The sequence below is a fragment of the Lemur catta genome, chromosome 12, assembly GCF_020740605.2.
Source record: "Lemur catta isolate mLemCat1 chromosome 12, mLemCat1.pri, whole genome shotgun sequence".
In the NCBI taxonomy this organism is placed as follows: domain Eukaryota; kingdom Metazoa; phylum Chordata; class Mammalia; order Primates; family Lemuridae; genus Lemur; species Lemur catta.
In genome coordinates, this window is record NC_059139.1 from 39,905,653 (window position 1) to 39,919,829 (window position 14,177).

Consider the following 14,177-nt stretch of genomic DNA (forward strand, 5'->3'; position numbering starts at 1 on the left):
AACTTAAAAGTGGGTTTGAAACAGATTTTAATGAATCCAATTTTGAGTTAATAACATTGTTTATCAACTTGTGCCTTGAAAAATAAATATAGGATGTTTTGATTTAATTTCTTTATCCATAAATTTGATATAAAGTATATATATTTTAACACATATTAAGATGAGGAATAAATGCAACAACAAAAAACCTCAAAGCAACTTTATAAAACATAAAAGTGCCATATATTTCTAATATACTACATTCATGTCTCTAAAAACTGGGTATTGAGATTTTTTAATATAATGCAAATGGGCTTATAAACAAAAAAAGACCAGCAACCTACTCAAAAATGGGCAAAATACATGAATACACCTTTCACATACACACACACTCAGATATAAGACCAATAAGAATATGTAAAGCTACTATTATTATTTAGAATTATGGAAATTCAAGTTAATATCTCAGTGATATGCCATTTCTTACCCACAAGAATGATTAAGATTAAAAAATTGATAACACCAAAAGTTGGAGAGAACCAGCTGAAACTTTCATACGTTTTTAGTGAGAGTATAAAATTGTGCGATCACTTTGGAGACTGTTTGCAGTTTCTTATAAAGTTAAATATATTCCATTCCTAAGTAATTACACCAAATAAATGAAAACATATGTTTACAAAAGGACTTTTACAAAAATATTCTAGAAGGCTTATTCATGATAACCAAAAGCCCATCAAGAAGTGAACAGATAAAGAAGTTTTGGTACATTCATACAATGTACTACTACCCAGCAGCAAAAATGAATCCATTGTGGGTATACCCAATTACATCCTTGAATCTTATTCAATTAAGTAACAGAAGCTGGATATGAGAGAGCTGTTGGTGCTCATAAAATACTCCAAAATGAAAGCCTCAGAAGCAAGAGTTTTTCTGTCACCTTCTCCTGCCCTCCTGTCTCTCAGTCCCGTCCTCCCTCAAGGTTGGTCATAGACACTGGAGTCCCTCTTCCCCAAGGTGGGTCATAGAAAACAGAACTCCTTTTCCCCAAAGCCAGCCATAAAACCTAAAAATATTAATATTACTCTAACTTTCTCTCTCTGCCCTATCTGAGCAAAAGCTGACCATAAAGAAATTATCTGACCTACCTTGTTTGGCTGTAGGTCATAAGACTCCCATTCCAGAGAGGCCCTGCCTCATTCCTGGAAGGAAGGAAGGAATGCACACTCAGAGAAGCCAAGAAGACTCTAGATAGACAGTCCTTACTGGGTTTCCCCACTCAGTCTATTAATATTAGATCATACCCTTTTTGTCCAATCATATTTCTACATGGTTGTCTTTACTTTGTTGAACTTAAACATAAAAATGGACAATTTCCCCTGTATCTTTAGATCTTCATTCTGAAGACTCCCATGTATACACATAACATAAATTTGTATGCCTTCTCTTCTATTAATCTGAATCTTGTCAATACTTTTCCAGCAAACCTTTAGAAGGCTAACATACTCCTGCAGAGTACATACTGTTTTATCCTATTTATATGAAGTCCTAGAGCAGGTAAAATTGACTAAGGGGTTAGAAGACATAAAGGGGTTGCCTCTGGGTGTGAAGGATTACACAGAAAGTAGTGTGAGTTGATTTTCTGGGGTGATGGAAATGTTCTGAATCTCTTCCAGTGATGGTTGCATGGACGTATATGACTGTCAAAACTGAAACACAGAACACTAAAGAAATGTGCATGTTATTGTAAGTAGAGTATACTATCTTTTAATAAATATTATAAATGGACTGCTTTGAAAAATTTGGAGTTCTGCATCACTAAAAGTCTTTAAGCAAAGACCAAGAGAAACATACACACTAAGAAACTGGATAAGATACATGGATTTTGAACTGTAGAATGCATTGGAATCAATTAGAAAGTTTGTTAAATATATAGAATAAAAGTATTCCACCTCCAGAGACTCATTTCATAGTTACAGGAGGTATACTATGGGACTCCAGTACCTTCATTTTTAATTAGCACCTACCTCAGAAAATTCTGAAAAAGATAGATATATCAGTGACCCCAATTTGAAAACACTGAAGGGGCAGTTGGTAATAACCTTTATTTGCAATTTTTAGCACTGCTAATACTATTTGAGAGGGAAGCCATGAATAAAAATGTTGACTGATGTATTATATAGGACAAATTTCAGTATATTATTGTAAAAATATATGAAATAAGTATATTTTATTATTTTCCATCAAGGCAATTTAAAATTCCTTCTCTTTTGTTTTTCATCCTTATTTATCTGAGATATTTGACAAAGTTATATATATAACCTGTTCTTAATGATGAGGGAAGTAATGCCAGTTTCTTGAGGAAACAACAAAGAAAGAGTGAGTCAACCTTTAAAGACTTGCTAAAGTTACATATTCTTAGTTTATTCATAAAAAAATAACTTCTACTACACATCCATCCATTTAGTATCTGCTAGGCTGCATGTTATTATTTTATATTAATTACTCAAATTTTGTAGCATTTCCATGTAAGCATAAAGCCAAAAGACATGACTGAGGCCAAAAGTGATTGTTAGGAGTATTATCTTTTCTTTTTGTGAGCCTTACTAAAATCTCTTTTATATACGTAATACCATAGTACAGAAGAAGAGGACATTAGCTACCTGGGCAGTAACTGGAGCTGAGTCATGAAGAAATCATTTATGGTAATTGCTGCCAGTTGAACAAAAGAGAAAGTCATTCCAGGTAGTGGAAAGAATATGCACAAAGGTGTGAAAAGGGAGAATACTGCTGTTATAATTATAGATTTGGTATGATGAAAGGTATATTTTGAAGAGTGAAGATGAGGGGATCACTAAAGGATGTAAACAGTGAAACAATGTGCCATTTTGATTTGTTAAGAAAACCTATCATCGCGGCAGTATGAAGAATGGATTGGAAGGGAAGTGATGGGGATGAGACATGAGGCAGAGAGATTTATGGTCCAAGTGACAAATGATGGGGTCTAAACAAAAGCAGTCCCTTGAAAGTTGAACAGAAGGAATAAAACTGCAAAGATTTTTAAGAGAGAAAATCCACAGGATCTTCTGAATGAATGAATATGAATAGTGAGGCACATGAAGGAATCCAAAATCATTCCTGTAAACTGAATGAATAGTAAAGATCTGAAATAAAATGCAATAGCGGATTTGGTGTGCACAAATGGGAAGAGAAAGCAGAGCAAAGAAGATTAGTTTGAAACATACTGTGTTGGAGCCCATTCTATAGACATCACGGTCCAGCAAGCTGTTAAAAATTAAGGATAAGAATTTAGGAAATGACATCCCTACTATTAATATAATGTTGCTTGTGGAAATGGTTTTCTGATTTACAAAGGATGAAATCAATTCACTAGGAGGGATGAGAGGTGAGGTTCAACACAGAGAGAGGATCAGCCTCAGCCCAAACATGACACTAATGCATTTCAACAAGTTTACAGTGGTTATATTCTTTCCTAGTTGAATATCCACATTTAGAGGACCAACAGGATTTCTACAATGGCAAGATTCATCACATAAAGATACAGTCATATTAAAGCATTAATCTCGTTAAACCATGACCAACAGATTATCAAGTGAACAGAAAAAAAAAAAAAAAACCCGACAACAACAAAACCAAAAAACATTAAAAAAAAGAAGGAAGCTAAAGGATCTAAAGGTAATTTTTTCCCAAAGGGCTGACAAAAGTTATGAAGTTTAAGACTTTACAGTAGGAAAGATTAAAAGACACTCAACAAGTAATATCTCAAATGAGAGATAATAAGCAGTTGTGATTCTTCCTCACTTTCAACATACACAAAATAATGTATTCTGTGGAGAGACAGATACTTTTTGAATCAAAAGCTTTAACAGAAGACTAGGCTGTAATCTCCTTCTACATTAGTTATGTGGGGTGTATGACTCTTGGGCTTGAAAATGCTTCTTACATCCTCCTCTTTCTCCAATTTTTTTTTTTAAATAACTCCATTGACTTTTCCTGTTTTTCCACATATTTTTTTCCAGCTCTAAGTGAAAGAGGCAGCAGTAAAATGCATTTACTTTTATTCATGTGAGAATCATAGTTGAACCAACATTCTTCAAAATAATGGGTCTAACAACTCATTTTCATTACATAAGTGGTCAGATCAAGCAAAATTGGTAGGACAGGGCTTTAACTGGAAAGAAATGCAAATTAATGTTTCTTTTTAAAGGCTAGTGAAAGCAAACTATACACTATAGTATTTGGTTTACTGTTTATCTATCCAAATTTGTTTACTTATTGTCCACACCAAAGGAATGTTCAATGATAAAGCATTTGTTAAGCTGCATGTGAAATGTGGAGTCTAATATAACCACGAGAAGACAGACAGGCAAGTTATTGAAAAGTCACAGAACCCTGACTTTGTGATTTCATTTTTATAAATACCATGGGCTATAATTCAGACTCAGTTAAGATTTTAAAAGTAATTAAATAAACATTTTTTTTCAAGTAAAGAATGATAATGTTTGTTTAAAGCTTAGTAGTCAGTAATGACTTCTGTCTTCAGATAAGGACACTTCATTAAAATTTCTTTTTCTTTACAATTATGATAAGAAAAAGTCATCTCCTTTATTTTTTGCTTTTTGCAAGTCAGCAAAGGGGATAAAAATGGGTGAATTATAAACACTGACCTCAGCAGTTTGCAAAAAAAAAAAAAAATGCTGACATAAGTTTAACTGCAATGGTTCAGAAAATGCTAAGAGAACATATCATTACTGTAATTATTATAACTGCAAAGTCACATATCTCCTGAAGTAATTGGATAAATGGCATTGTAATTATTTCAGATTTGCATCTGAAAATAAACTTTAGAATTTTAAAATAGACAAAAGGAGGTATTAAAGTAAACTTCTTTATACAAATTATTCAAATTAGTGTTGTATCCTAAAACCAAAACACTGAAAACATTTCAGAGCCTCAGGGTAATCCTTTGGCATGTAGGTGCATTTAGCAATAGACTACTTAACTGATTTTTAGATGTGCAATTGAGGAATAAGTGCTTTGCACATATAAAACAATTGGAATCGGGCCTACTAATTTTGCCTTTCTGAAAGCAGAAGACGAATTGTAGGAACACAAAGAAATGTTCAGGCAGAGAAAAAAATTCAAAATTAGTCCTTGTCATGGTTAATCTACTCCCTGACTTGCTAAGTAGCAAAGCTATTGGAGGCTCAAGTATTTTTGTTTGTTTGTTTTGGGTATTAAAATTGTACCACAAATATTCACTTCACCAATGTGGAAGTAGTTTGCTTGTTAATGTGGATTATGATGGACACAGTCACCTTTCAGTTCTGCATGGTTTTAAATTGGTGGAATATTGCTTTGAGAAGAATACACAGCCTAAAGTTTCTAGCTTTTGGTAACTTAAATAGTTGAGAGTTCTGTTTTAATCAGGGTAATGCTCACTAGCTACTCTAAAAACAAGTCTTAGTGGCTTATAGAAGTTTATTTTTCACATCACATTACAATGTTAGTTAGTGGCACTTCAACAAGCACAGCTTTGCCATGCTGGGGACCTTTAATTCTAATCACGAGACAGCGAGGGTAGCACATGGGTTTCTCAGGCCCGGAAGTGGCATGCACATTTGCTCTGTGTCCCCTCCGTTAGCCAGAGCACAGTCATAGGGCTCCAATCTACCAGGAAGGAAGGCTGGTAAATAGTCTTCCTGTGTTTCCAGAAGAAACATGAAAATGGCTTGCTGAGCACACAGCATTGTTTCTGCCACTTATTTATTAAGTAAAGCTAAATATAAATCCATTTCACAACCCTAAATCTTTTTAATGCTGTTTAAGATGTCTGAGGAATTTATGAATTTGAGTGTTGATATTAATAGTGGGCATATATTGAGACTCTAAATTCTCATTGCATAGCCACCACCATTCCAAACCATGCTAGGCAGCAATTAGTGTTCCACAAACCGAGTATGTATGTTGGAGTAGAAGGGGTAGTGAACGAGAATCAGCGAAACAGCTACATTAATACAGTTGATATGAACTCTAAACATGTTTAATATTTTCTTTCTTTGGTATGACATTTATCTTTAAATTGATTATTATTAGACTGATTAAAACACAGCCTCTTTGCAGAAAAAAATTGGCAAACTGACAACATTCTGAATATCTAATAAATGTGAGCATATTCCATTATTTATTTTTGTTCTTTCACTTTCTTTTTTGTTGTTGTTCTTATTTTTATTTTTCCCCCCAAAATGACTATTCTTTCACAACTATCTTATATGATGCAGTATGTACCACTATAAGATGCTCCTTAAATTTATTCATATATTCTGAGCTCCCTGATATTCTTTTTTCAAGCCCCTAGGGCATCATCTTTCAGTAAGATGTTGAGTGAAACTGGCTCTTCAAAAATCCCTTTAATATTATATGATGAGTCATGGATAAACTTGGTAAAATGGAATGCCAGCAACCATTTGCTACCCCAAGAAAATGCCAGGGAGCAGGCTGTTTGATGATCATAAGATTTATATTAAAGACTCAAACCACTGGATTCAGAAATTAAATTTCTTTCATGTGAACTTGAATATTCCCTTTGGCAGATGACAAAAAAGACATGGGAATAAACTAAGATACATTGCCATACTTTCTGGATGAGAATCTTCCTATGGTAAAGAAATGAAAGAGAAGTAGAAATTTTAACACATTGACCAAAATTTATCAAACCTATTACCTGATATTTAGATTTGAGTTAGAATACTTAATGCTTGGGAAAGTTATAAAACATCAAAATTGCAAAACATAGAATTTCATTTTCTGGTTCAGCATGTAAAAAGCTTTGAAGTTGTCACTCTAGTCCTCACAACAAGAAAAAAAATGAACAAACTGAAAATTAACAACTCTTCTTATGGAAGTAAAGTGATGGAGCAAACCACAAACCCCAAAGTTGGAGAGACAGACAGAGGACATGCAGAGAGTAACAGGTGAGTGGGGCAGAAGCCCAGCAGCAGAAGCCACCGTGGGAGTCAGCGCCAGGTTAGGGAAACAAGCTGTAATTCATGAAGTGCTGAAGGCTCAGTGTGGACAAGCTTGAGAGTTAAGACTTCCAGGGGGTCCCAGTCTTGGGGTCACACTTTTGTTTTACCTCTAGGAGCTCCATCAGGGTGTCACAGCACAGATCAGAATAAAAAAATTCTATGGTGATTTTGGCAGGAAGAGGGGAAAAGTAGCCATATGAAATACTCCTAGAACATTGTGTTCTTCTTAACAAGGCTTGCCTTCAAGGGAAACTATCTTATCAGAACCTAACTGGGTGGAGTTTTACCATGTCAAAACCCACCTGGGGGAAGGAAAATGCCCAGATACAGCCCCCTCTAGTTTTCCATGGAGGGGCAAGGGAAATGCATAACTGTAGTCCAACCGTCTCTAGCCTTTCTATCTTACGTGTAAAGGAGGAGTGATTGAAGACTTGTGAAAATCACAGTCCAGAGGAGCTGGCCTCCTAAAAGAATTATATCTCACCATAGGATTATAGAATGCTTCCCCCTCAACCTCATCCCTCACATTATCACCACTTCACTTTCATTTACTATACACACATCTGTCACACCAAAAACATGTAACTTATTTTAGGCAAGGTTAATAATAGAATACTTTAATTTCTTAGGTTTTTACAAAGGCTACTGCACTAAATTTTCTGGTATAAGAGCCGTGGAACATGGAATGATACAGTAGAAAGAATGCTTGATGTCAGTGACTACAGCCTGAATGGTTCATGGAAAGGTCAGACCTTGGTGTCTGAGGTCACAGAGATGTCACATGGCTTCTTAATGAATGCAGGGTGGAGTATTATCCCTAAGACACACTGGCACTTTTTAATGCTGTATAAGATGTCTGAGGAATTTATGAACTTGAATGTTGATATTAATAGTGGGTATATGTTGAGACTCTAACTTCTCATTGCATAGCCACCACCATTCCAAACCATGCTAGGCAGAAATTAGTGCTATAAAAACTGAGTATGTATGTTGGAGTAGAAGGGGTGGTGAAGGCCAATCAGCAAAGCAGTTACATTAATACAGTTGATGTGAACTCTAAAAATGTTTGTGAATATCTTCTTTCTTTGGTATGACATTTATCTTTAAATTGACTATTATTAGATTGATTAAAACACAGTCTCTTCACAGAGATATTTCCTATCTATTCAGGACCCAAAATTATCCCAGCAGTACTAAAGCCTGGCTTTTGCTCAACCTCAAGTTTACTACTGTAGACTTGATATACTCTCTATTGTATCTCTCCAAACTTTGACCAGTCAGTATCCTGATTTCAGTACATTCATGTGCTTAAATTTTTTTCAATTGTTTATATAACAGTGAGTCTGGAATTCATGGTGCTCATTATGAAAGACCATAAATATATTGAATCCATTGTGTGTGTTTCTATTATATACAATTTAGAGACAATTTTTATTGGCAGAAGAATTAGAGCATAAAATTGTGGCCAAGAGCAAGGCCTATTAAGTAAGGGGTTGAATTAAGAAAAATTGATCTGTTGCAAGTTTTTTTTTCTTCCTGTAAATATTACCATATAGAAAATGAAAAACTAGAAAGCTGCTTACCCTACCAAATATTTAAAAGTATTTTCAATAATTAATATGATTTGGTATTAATGCAAAAATAAGTAGAGGTCAACGGAATGGATAGCTTTATGAGAGATCGTAGTATATACAAAATTGTAAGTAATAAAGGAAATATATATCGTCTAGAAAGAATTGAATTATTAAATATATTATGTTGAAAAAATTACTCAGCTTTGGTTGGGAGATGTCAATTAATATTGTCCCCAATTCAACATGCAAAGACATATACTAGATGAAATTAAAGGGTGATGTGGGAAATGAGATAGAAAAAAATAATAGGAGAAAATTTGACCTCTATTTAGGCAGCAGAGGATTTTATGTGGTCAGCCGTGACTGAGATACAAGTGAGATGGCACACTTTTAAAGAGCTCACAAAACTGAAAAATCCTGACCTTACTTACAAACTTGACCTCATCTACTTGGATGCCAACAGAAATGCTCTGAGAAAGGTAAAAGTCATAAAGAGTCCTTATTTGGCCAGATTAAGTGAAAAGAAGAGGAAAACATGGAGGTATAGTAAATGAAGCCTGAAAGAGAAGGAATATGTGCCTAAACAGAGTTTCTTAGTACAGTTTTGTTTTAAAGTTCTTAAAAATTCAAGAAAAAATATTTCTATCCAAGAGAGCTGAGGGTGTCTCAAAGTTTTTGCATTATAAAATCTGTAAATTATTTTTATTCTGTTGCCAGCAGTCATAAGCACTTCAAGGCATGTTTTTTAATATTATACCTGTCATTCTTGAGTAATTTATTTTGAGCTAAAAAATAAACTTTGAGAATATCAGGCATTTATTGGAAAATAGAGCAATAAAGACCACTGCAATGAGTATAGGATAGAACTGACCTACTTTCACCAAACAGAAACTTTACTTTTTGCACTTACTTGAATTTGTTACTTGCAGAGTTTTATCAAACAAGCCATGTGCTTTTCCAGGGCTGGAGTCCAAGTAGCTTTACACAACATAACAAAAAGTATCATTCTTGACAAAACGTTCAACTGAACACTAAATTAATGTTTTCCAAACTATAAGACTTATTAGCGGATTATGGAATGTATCCAAAAAATGGTGAATTTCAACCATTACTTTTTTAAAAATAAAGAACAATAACAGAGAATAAAATACACACACACACACACACACACACACACACACACACACGCAGGTCTATCAGGCTTCTAGTATAGAATGCATTTCCTACTGTGGATCGTTCAAAATATTTTGAAATGCACTGTCTGAGAACACCAACCATCCTGTGTGAATGATTCTAAGTTAATCAAGGATAAGTGTAGAGTGTGTGTGTGTGTGTGTGTGTGTGGCCATGTGAACTTACATGGGAGCATATATGTAAAAATAAAAATGTAGATCACAGCAAACTAGGTAGGATTCCAGTGAAGACAGGACACTACACTGAACACTAAACTTCTTGGTTCTGCGGCACGGAGTGGTATAATGGACATTGGAAACTCAAAAGGGGAAGGATGGGAGGGGGGTGAGGGATGAAAAATTACCTAAGGGGTACAATGGACACTACTCAAGTGATGGGTACACGAAAAGCCCAGATAATGGAATTCAATTTGTACCCCCTAAACCTGTCAAAATAAAATTTAAAAAGATGCTGAAAGCAAATTCTTATACTTTATATATATTATCATAGACATGGTATTTGCTCTATGATACTGATCATTCGAAGTGCTCAACCCTTCTGTGGATACTTTGAGGGGGTGGTGTGGAGCCCTATGACGTTCCTTCCTCTTTTATATCCTTTCATCTAAGGAGGCCAAAATGAATCCTCTTCTCCAGTGTTCTGAAGTGCTGTGGGGATTAATTTATTTTAAAAGTTCTATTAGAAGCTGCCCAAGTCCATTAAAATCCTTGCTATGATTGGCATTAGGATCTTTCATCAAAATGCTAAAATCCTCCTCAGAAGCACCCACTACTTTACCCACAGTACAAAATCACTAACCTTGGATCAATTAGGAGAGTTTTGCCTGGGTTCCAGAATAGACAGAGCATGAACCATGGCTGGCAACTTATAGGTGAGATTGAAAATAATGCTTCAGTACACTAAAATGGGTAAGGACATGGACTCTATGACCTTCTAGCTATGTGACCTTGGGCAGACTATTCTCTCTGTGCCACTATTTTATCATTTGAAAAATGGTGATAACAATAATAAACACCCTAGAGGATTATGGTGAAAATTAATTAAATTTATATGAATATATATATATATATATACTCGCTTAGATAATTAGAAGAGTATCTGGCATAAATACTAAGCTCTAATAATTGTAGGTTATCAATATTATTATTGGGTGGGAAAGACAGTGTCAATAAGAATCAGAAATGTCTAATATTTCCCCCCAGAGATTTTAATATTTCAGTTTTTACCTCATTTTAATATGAACCCATAAATTTGAATTCAATTTGACAACCTTATTAAGGAAATATGAACCCTCCAAAGCTTCTGAGTTACTCATTATGATTGGGACAATATATCCTTCCCTGTCATAATAAAACTTCGATATCAGTAATTGAGCATTTTCTCTAAGCCAGATATTATTTCAAAGATTTTAAATCTATAATATCACTTAATAATTATAAAATCTGCACCACAGATAATTTATCCTCATTTTTTAGATAGATACATTTCATGTAGAATTTTAAATTTTGATTTTATTTTGTTGTCATAACAACTCAAGAGGTGGCCTTAACACTTCTACTTAGAGAAGAGATAAGTGACTAAGCCAAAGTCAGCAAATAAATTAGCCAAACTCGGATTCAGACTCAGTTTCTGGTTTGGGGACTTCCTGCTTTCTAATCTTCCACATTATGTCATCAAAAACGTTGTTTCCCCTCAGGGCATTGATCCTTTTCTCTCACAGGAAAGCATAGGATCTACTGATTTATGAAGGTTTCTGTACATGACAGAGCTTGAAGAAACAGTCTATGCTGAAAGATTTTATTTTATTTTTTAATTCAATGGAATACAGAGTAGCCTGGGAATGGGACAGAAGGTTGATTCAGGCAGAGGAAACACTGTTTTCCAACCTGTTTTTCAAAGCAGATGGGTGGAGTAGACTTCAGGAGGTCAGATAAAGAATTACCAGGGCATGTGCCTCTAATCCTCACTTGGGTGAGGCAAAGACATAAAATGTAGCCCAAATGTTTGTACCCTCACAATATCCTGAAATAAAAATAAATTAAAAAAATACTACTAATAAAAAAAAGAATTATCAGATAGAGGGAGTGGTCAGGATTTGGGGGAGTAGAGAAGGGCTGGGGCTTTGCACAACTCAGCATATACTGTTCACATAGTAGTTTTTGCGTCTGCAGTTGTGCAGAATGAAACCTACAAGGGCACGTGTGATGGCACTGGGGCAGAGGTCCTACTAGAAGTACTTACGGGTCTACAGATAAATCACGCTCCTGACTGAGGCAGGGACAGAGTCCTTGAGACTGCTTCACTGATGTGTTCAGAATGGCTTATCCAAGCGATTTGAATAAATGATACTAAAAGCAAATATTTGCATTATGCTTATGACTTGCTGGGCGCTGTCCTAAGAAATTTATACATCTGAACACATTTAAACTTAACAAAAGCTTTGTGAGCAAAATATCACTGTATGACCATTTGACAGAATGGGGCAATTGAGATACACAGGGGATAAAGCAACTTGCCCAAGATCACACAGGTGTGGAGTTTAGGCCCAGACCCGCAAGCTGCAGAATCCCTGCACGTAACCTCTCTGTAATCTTGCCTCGCTAGAGCACAGCACTAGATGCAATTGCTAATATGTATTCTCTAAATCCATAAAGGAGATGATCCCTAATTTTCCTTTTTGTAATTTTTTTTTTCAGAATTGACTTTGTAACAGATTTAGAAAATGTTCCTTCTCTTTCTAATTCTGAAGAGTTTGCCCAAAACTTATCCTCAATGTTTGGAAGTATTCACTGGTGAAGCAATGTAGATCTTTGACCTTTTTTTTTTTCCAGATTTTAAATAACAGATTAAATTTCTTTAATAGCTATTACTTATTCAGATTTTTGTCTTCCTTTTCAACTCTCCTAAATTGATACTTCAAGACATTCGCCCATTTTGAAAACTATCGAATGAATTTTATACTATTTTCTTTCCACTTTGCCATTTTAGCTGTACGCATATCTGGCCCACCATACAGGCAAGAGACCCACTTTCAGTGTGTGTAAGTAGAAGGAGAAATGCAAAATAAGAGGCCTATCCTCAGATATCCCTGAAAACTACCAATTCACAGTTCTGTCAACTAGGGAGAAATGCAGGAAACTATAGAGAGAAACAGTTTTCATTACATCTCAAAATATCACACTTCAGGGTATAGGAATGGATTAAGTAATAAACACTAACATTCTCCTCGATTGCTGAACACCTCATATTTGGTCCAAACCCAGCGATTCCAAACGCTTAATAATCTTCCCAAATTTTACCTTGGCGGGACAAATATTCATGCCTCATAAACCTTGATTGGCTCCATTTGCCAGTGAGCTTAACTGCATGCACAAGCAGGCCACTTATGGCATCAAAGCAGGTAAACAGCTAATTACACTCATAAGTTGCTAACGAGAACACTGAGTTCAGGAGCACGGACACGGTATGAAGCCCTATCTGAAACTAAGCATTTGCTCTGATATCTGTAACTTTGCCTGGTACGGCGGCAAAGCCATGAGCCTGTAAATATTTAGTTAAAATGCCAGGCTGAAGACAAAACTGCATGACTACAATTTAACACAATGTCTTCTTGAGATACTCAAAGAATTTATTGTTTTATTTTCTTCTTGCTTTCCGTGTCAACAAAGTGGAAGGCAGTACTTGAATCTTTAATTTTTTTATTTTTAATTATTACAGGTACATAATATTTGTATATATTTGTAGTGTACCTATGATGTTTAGATATAGGCATACAATGTGTATTAATCAAATCAGGGTAATTGGGTATCCGTCACCTCAGGCATTTATCATTTCTTTGTGTTAGGAATATTCCAATTCCACTCTTTTAGTTATTTCAATTATTTCAAAGTACACCCTAACTTCTTGTTGAGTATTGTCACTTTGTTGTGCTATCAAATATTGATCATTCTACCTATCTATTATATTTTGCATCCATTAACCATCTCCACTTTATCCACTCCTCCCCGCCTACCTTCCCAGTCTCTGACAACCATCATTGCACTCTCTGTCTCCAAAACTACCAGTACACTGTTCCTTCGACTAGGGAGAAATGCAGGAAACTAAACAGTTTTCATTACATATCAAAATATCACACTTCAGGGTATAGGAATAGATTAAGCAATAAACACTAACATTCTCCTCGATTGCTGAACACCTCATATTTGGTTCAAACCCAGTGATTCCACACGCTTAATAATCTTCCCAAATTTTACTCTGGTGGGACAAATATTCAAGCCTCATAAACCTTGATTGTCTCTGTGAGATCAATTGTTTTAATATTTAGCTCACATATATGATAAGTACAAAAATGGGCAAAACTAATTTAAGCTGTTAGAAGGCAGAA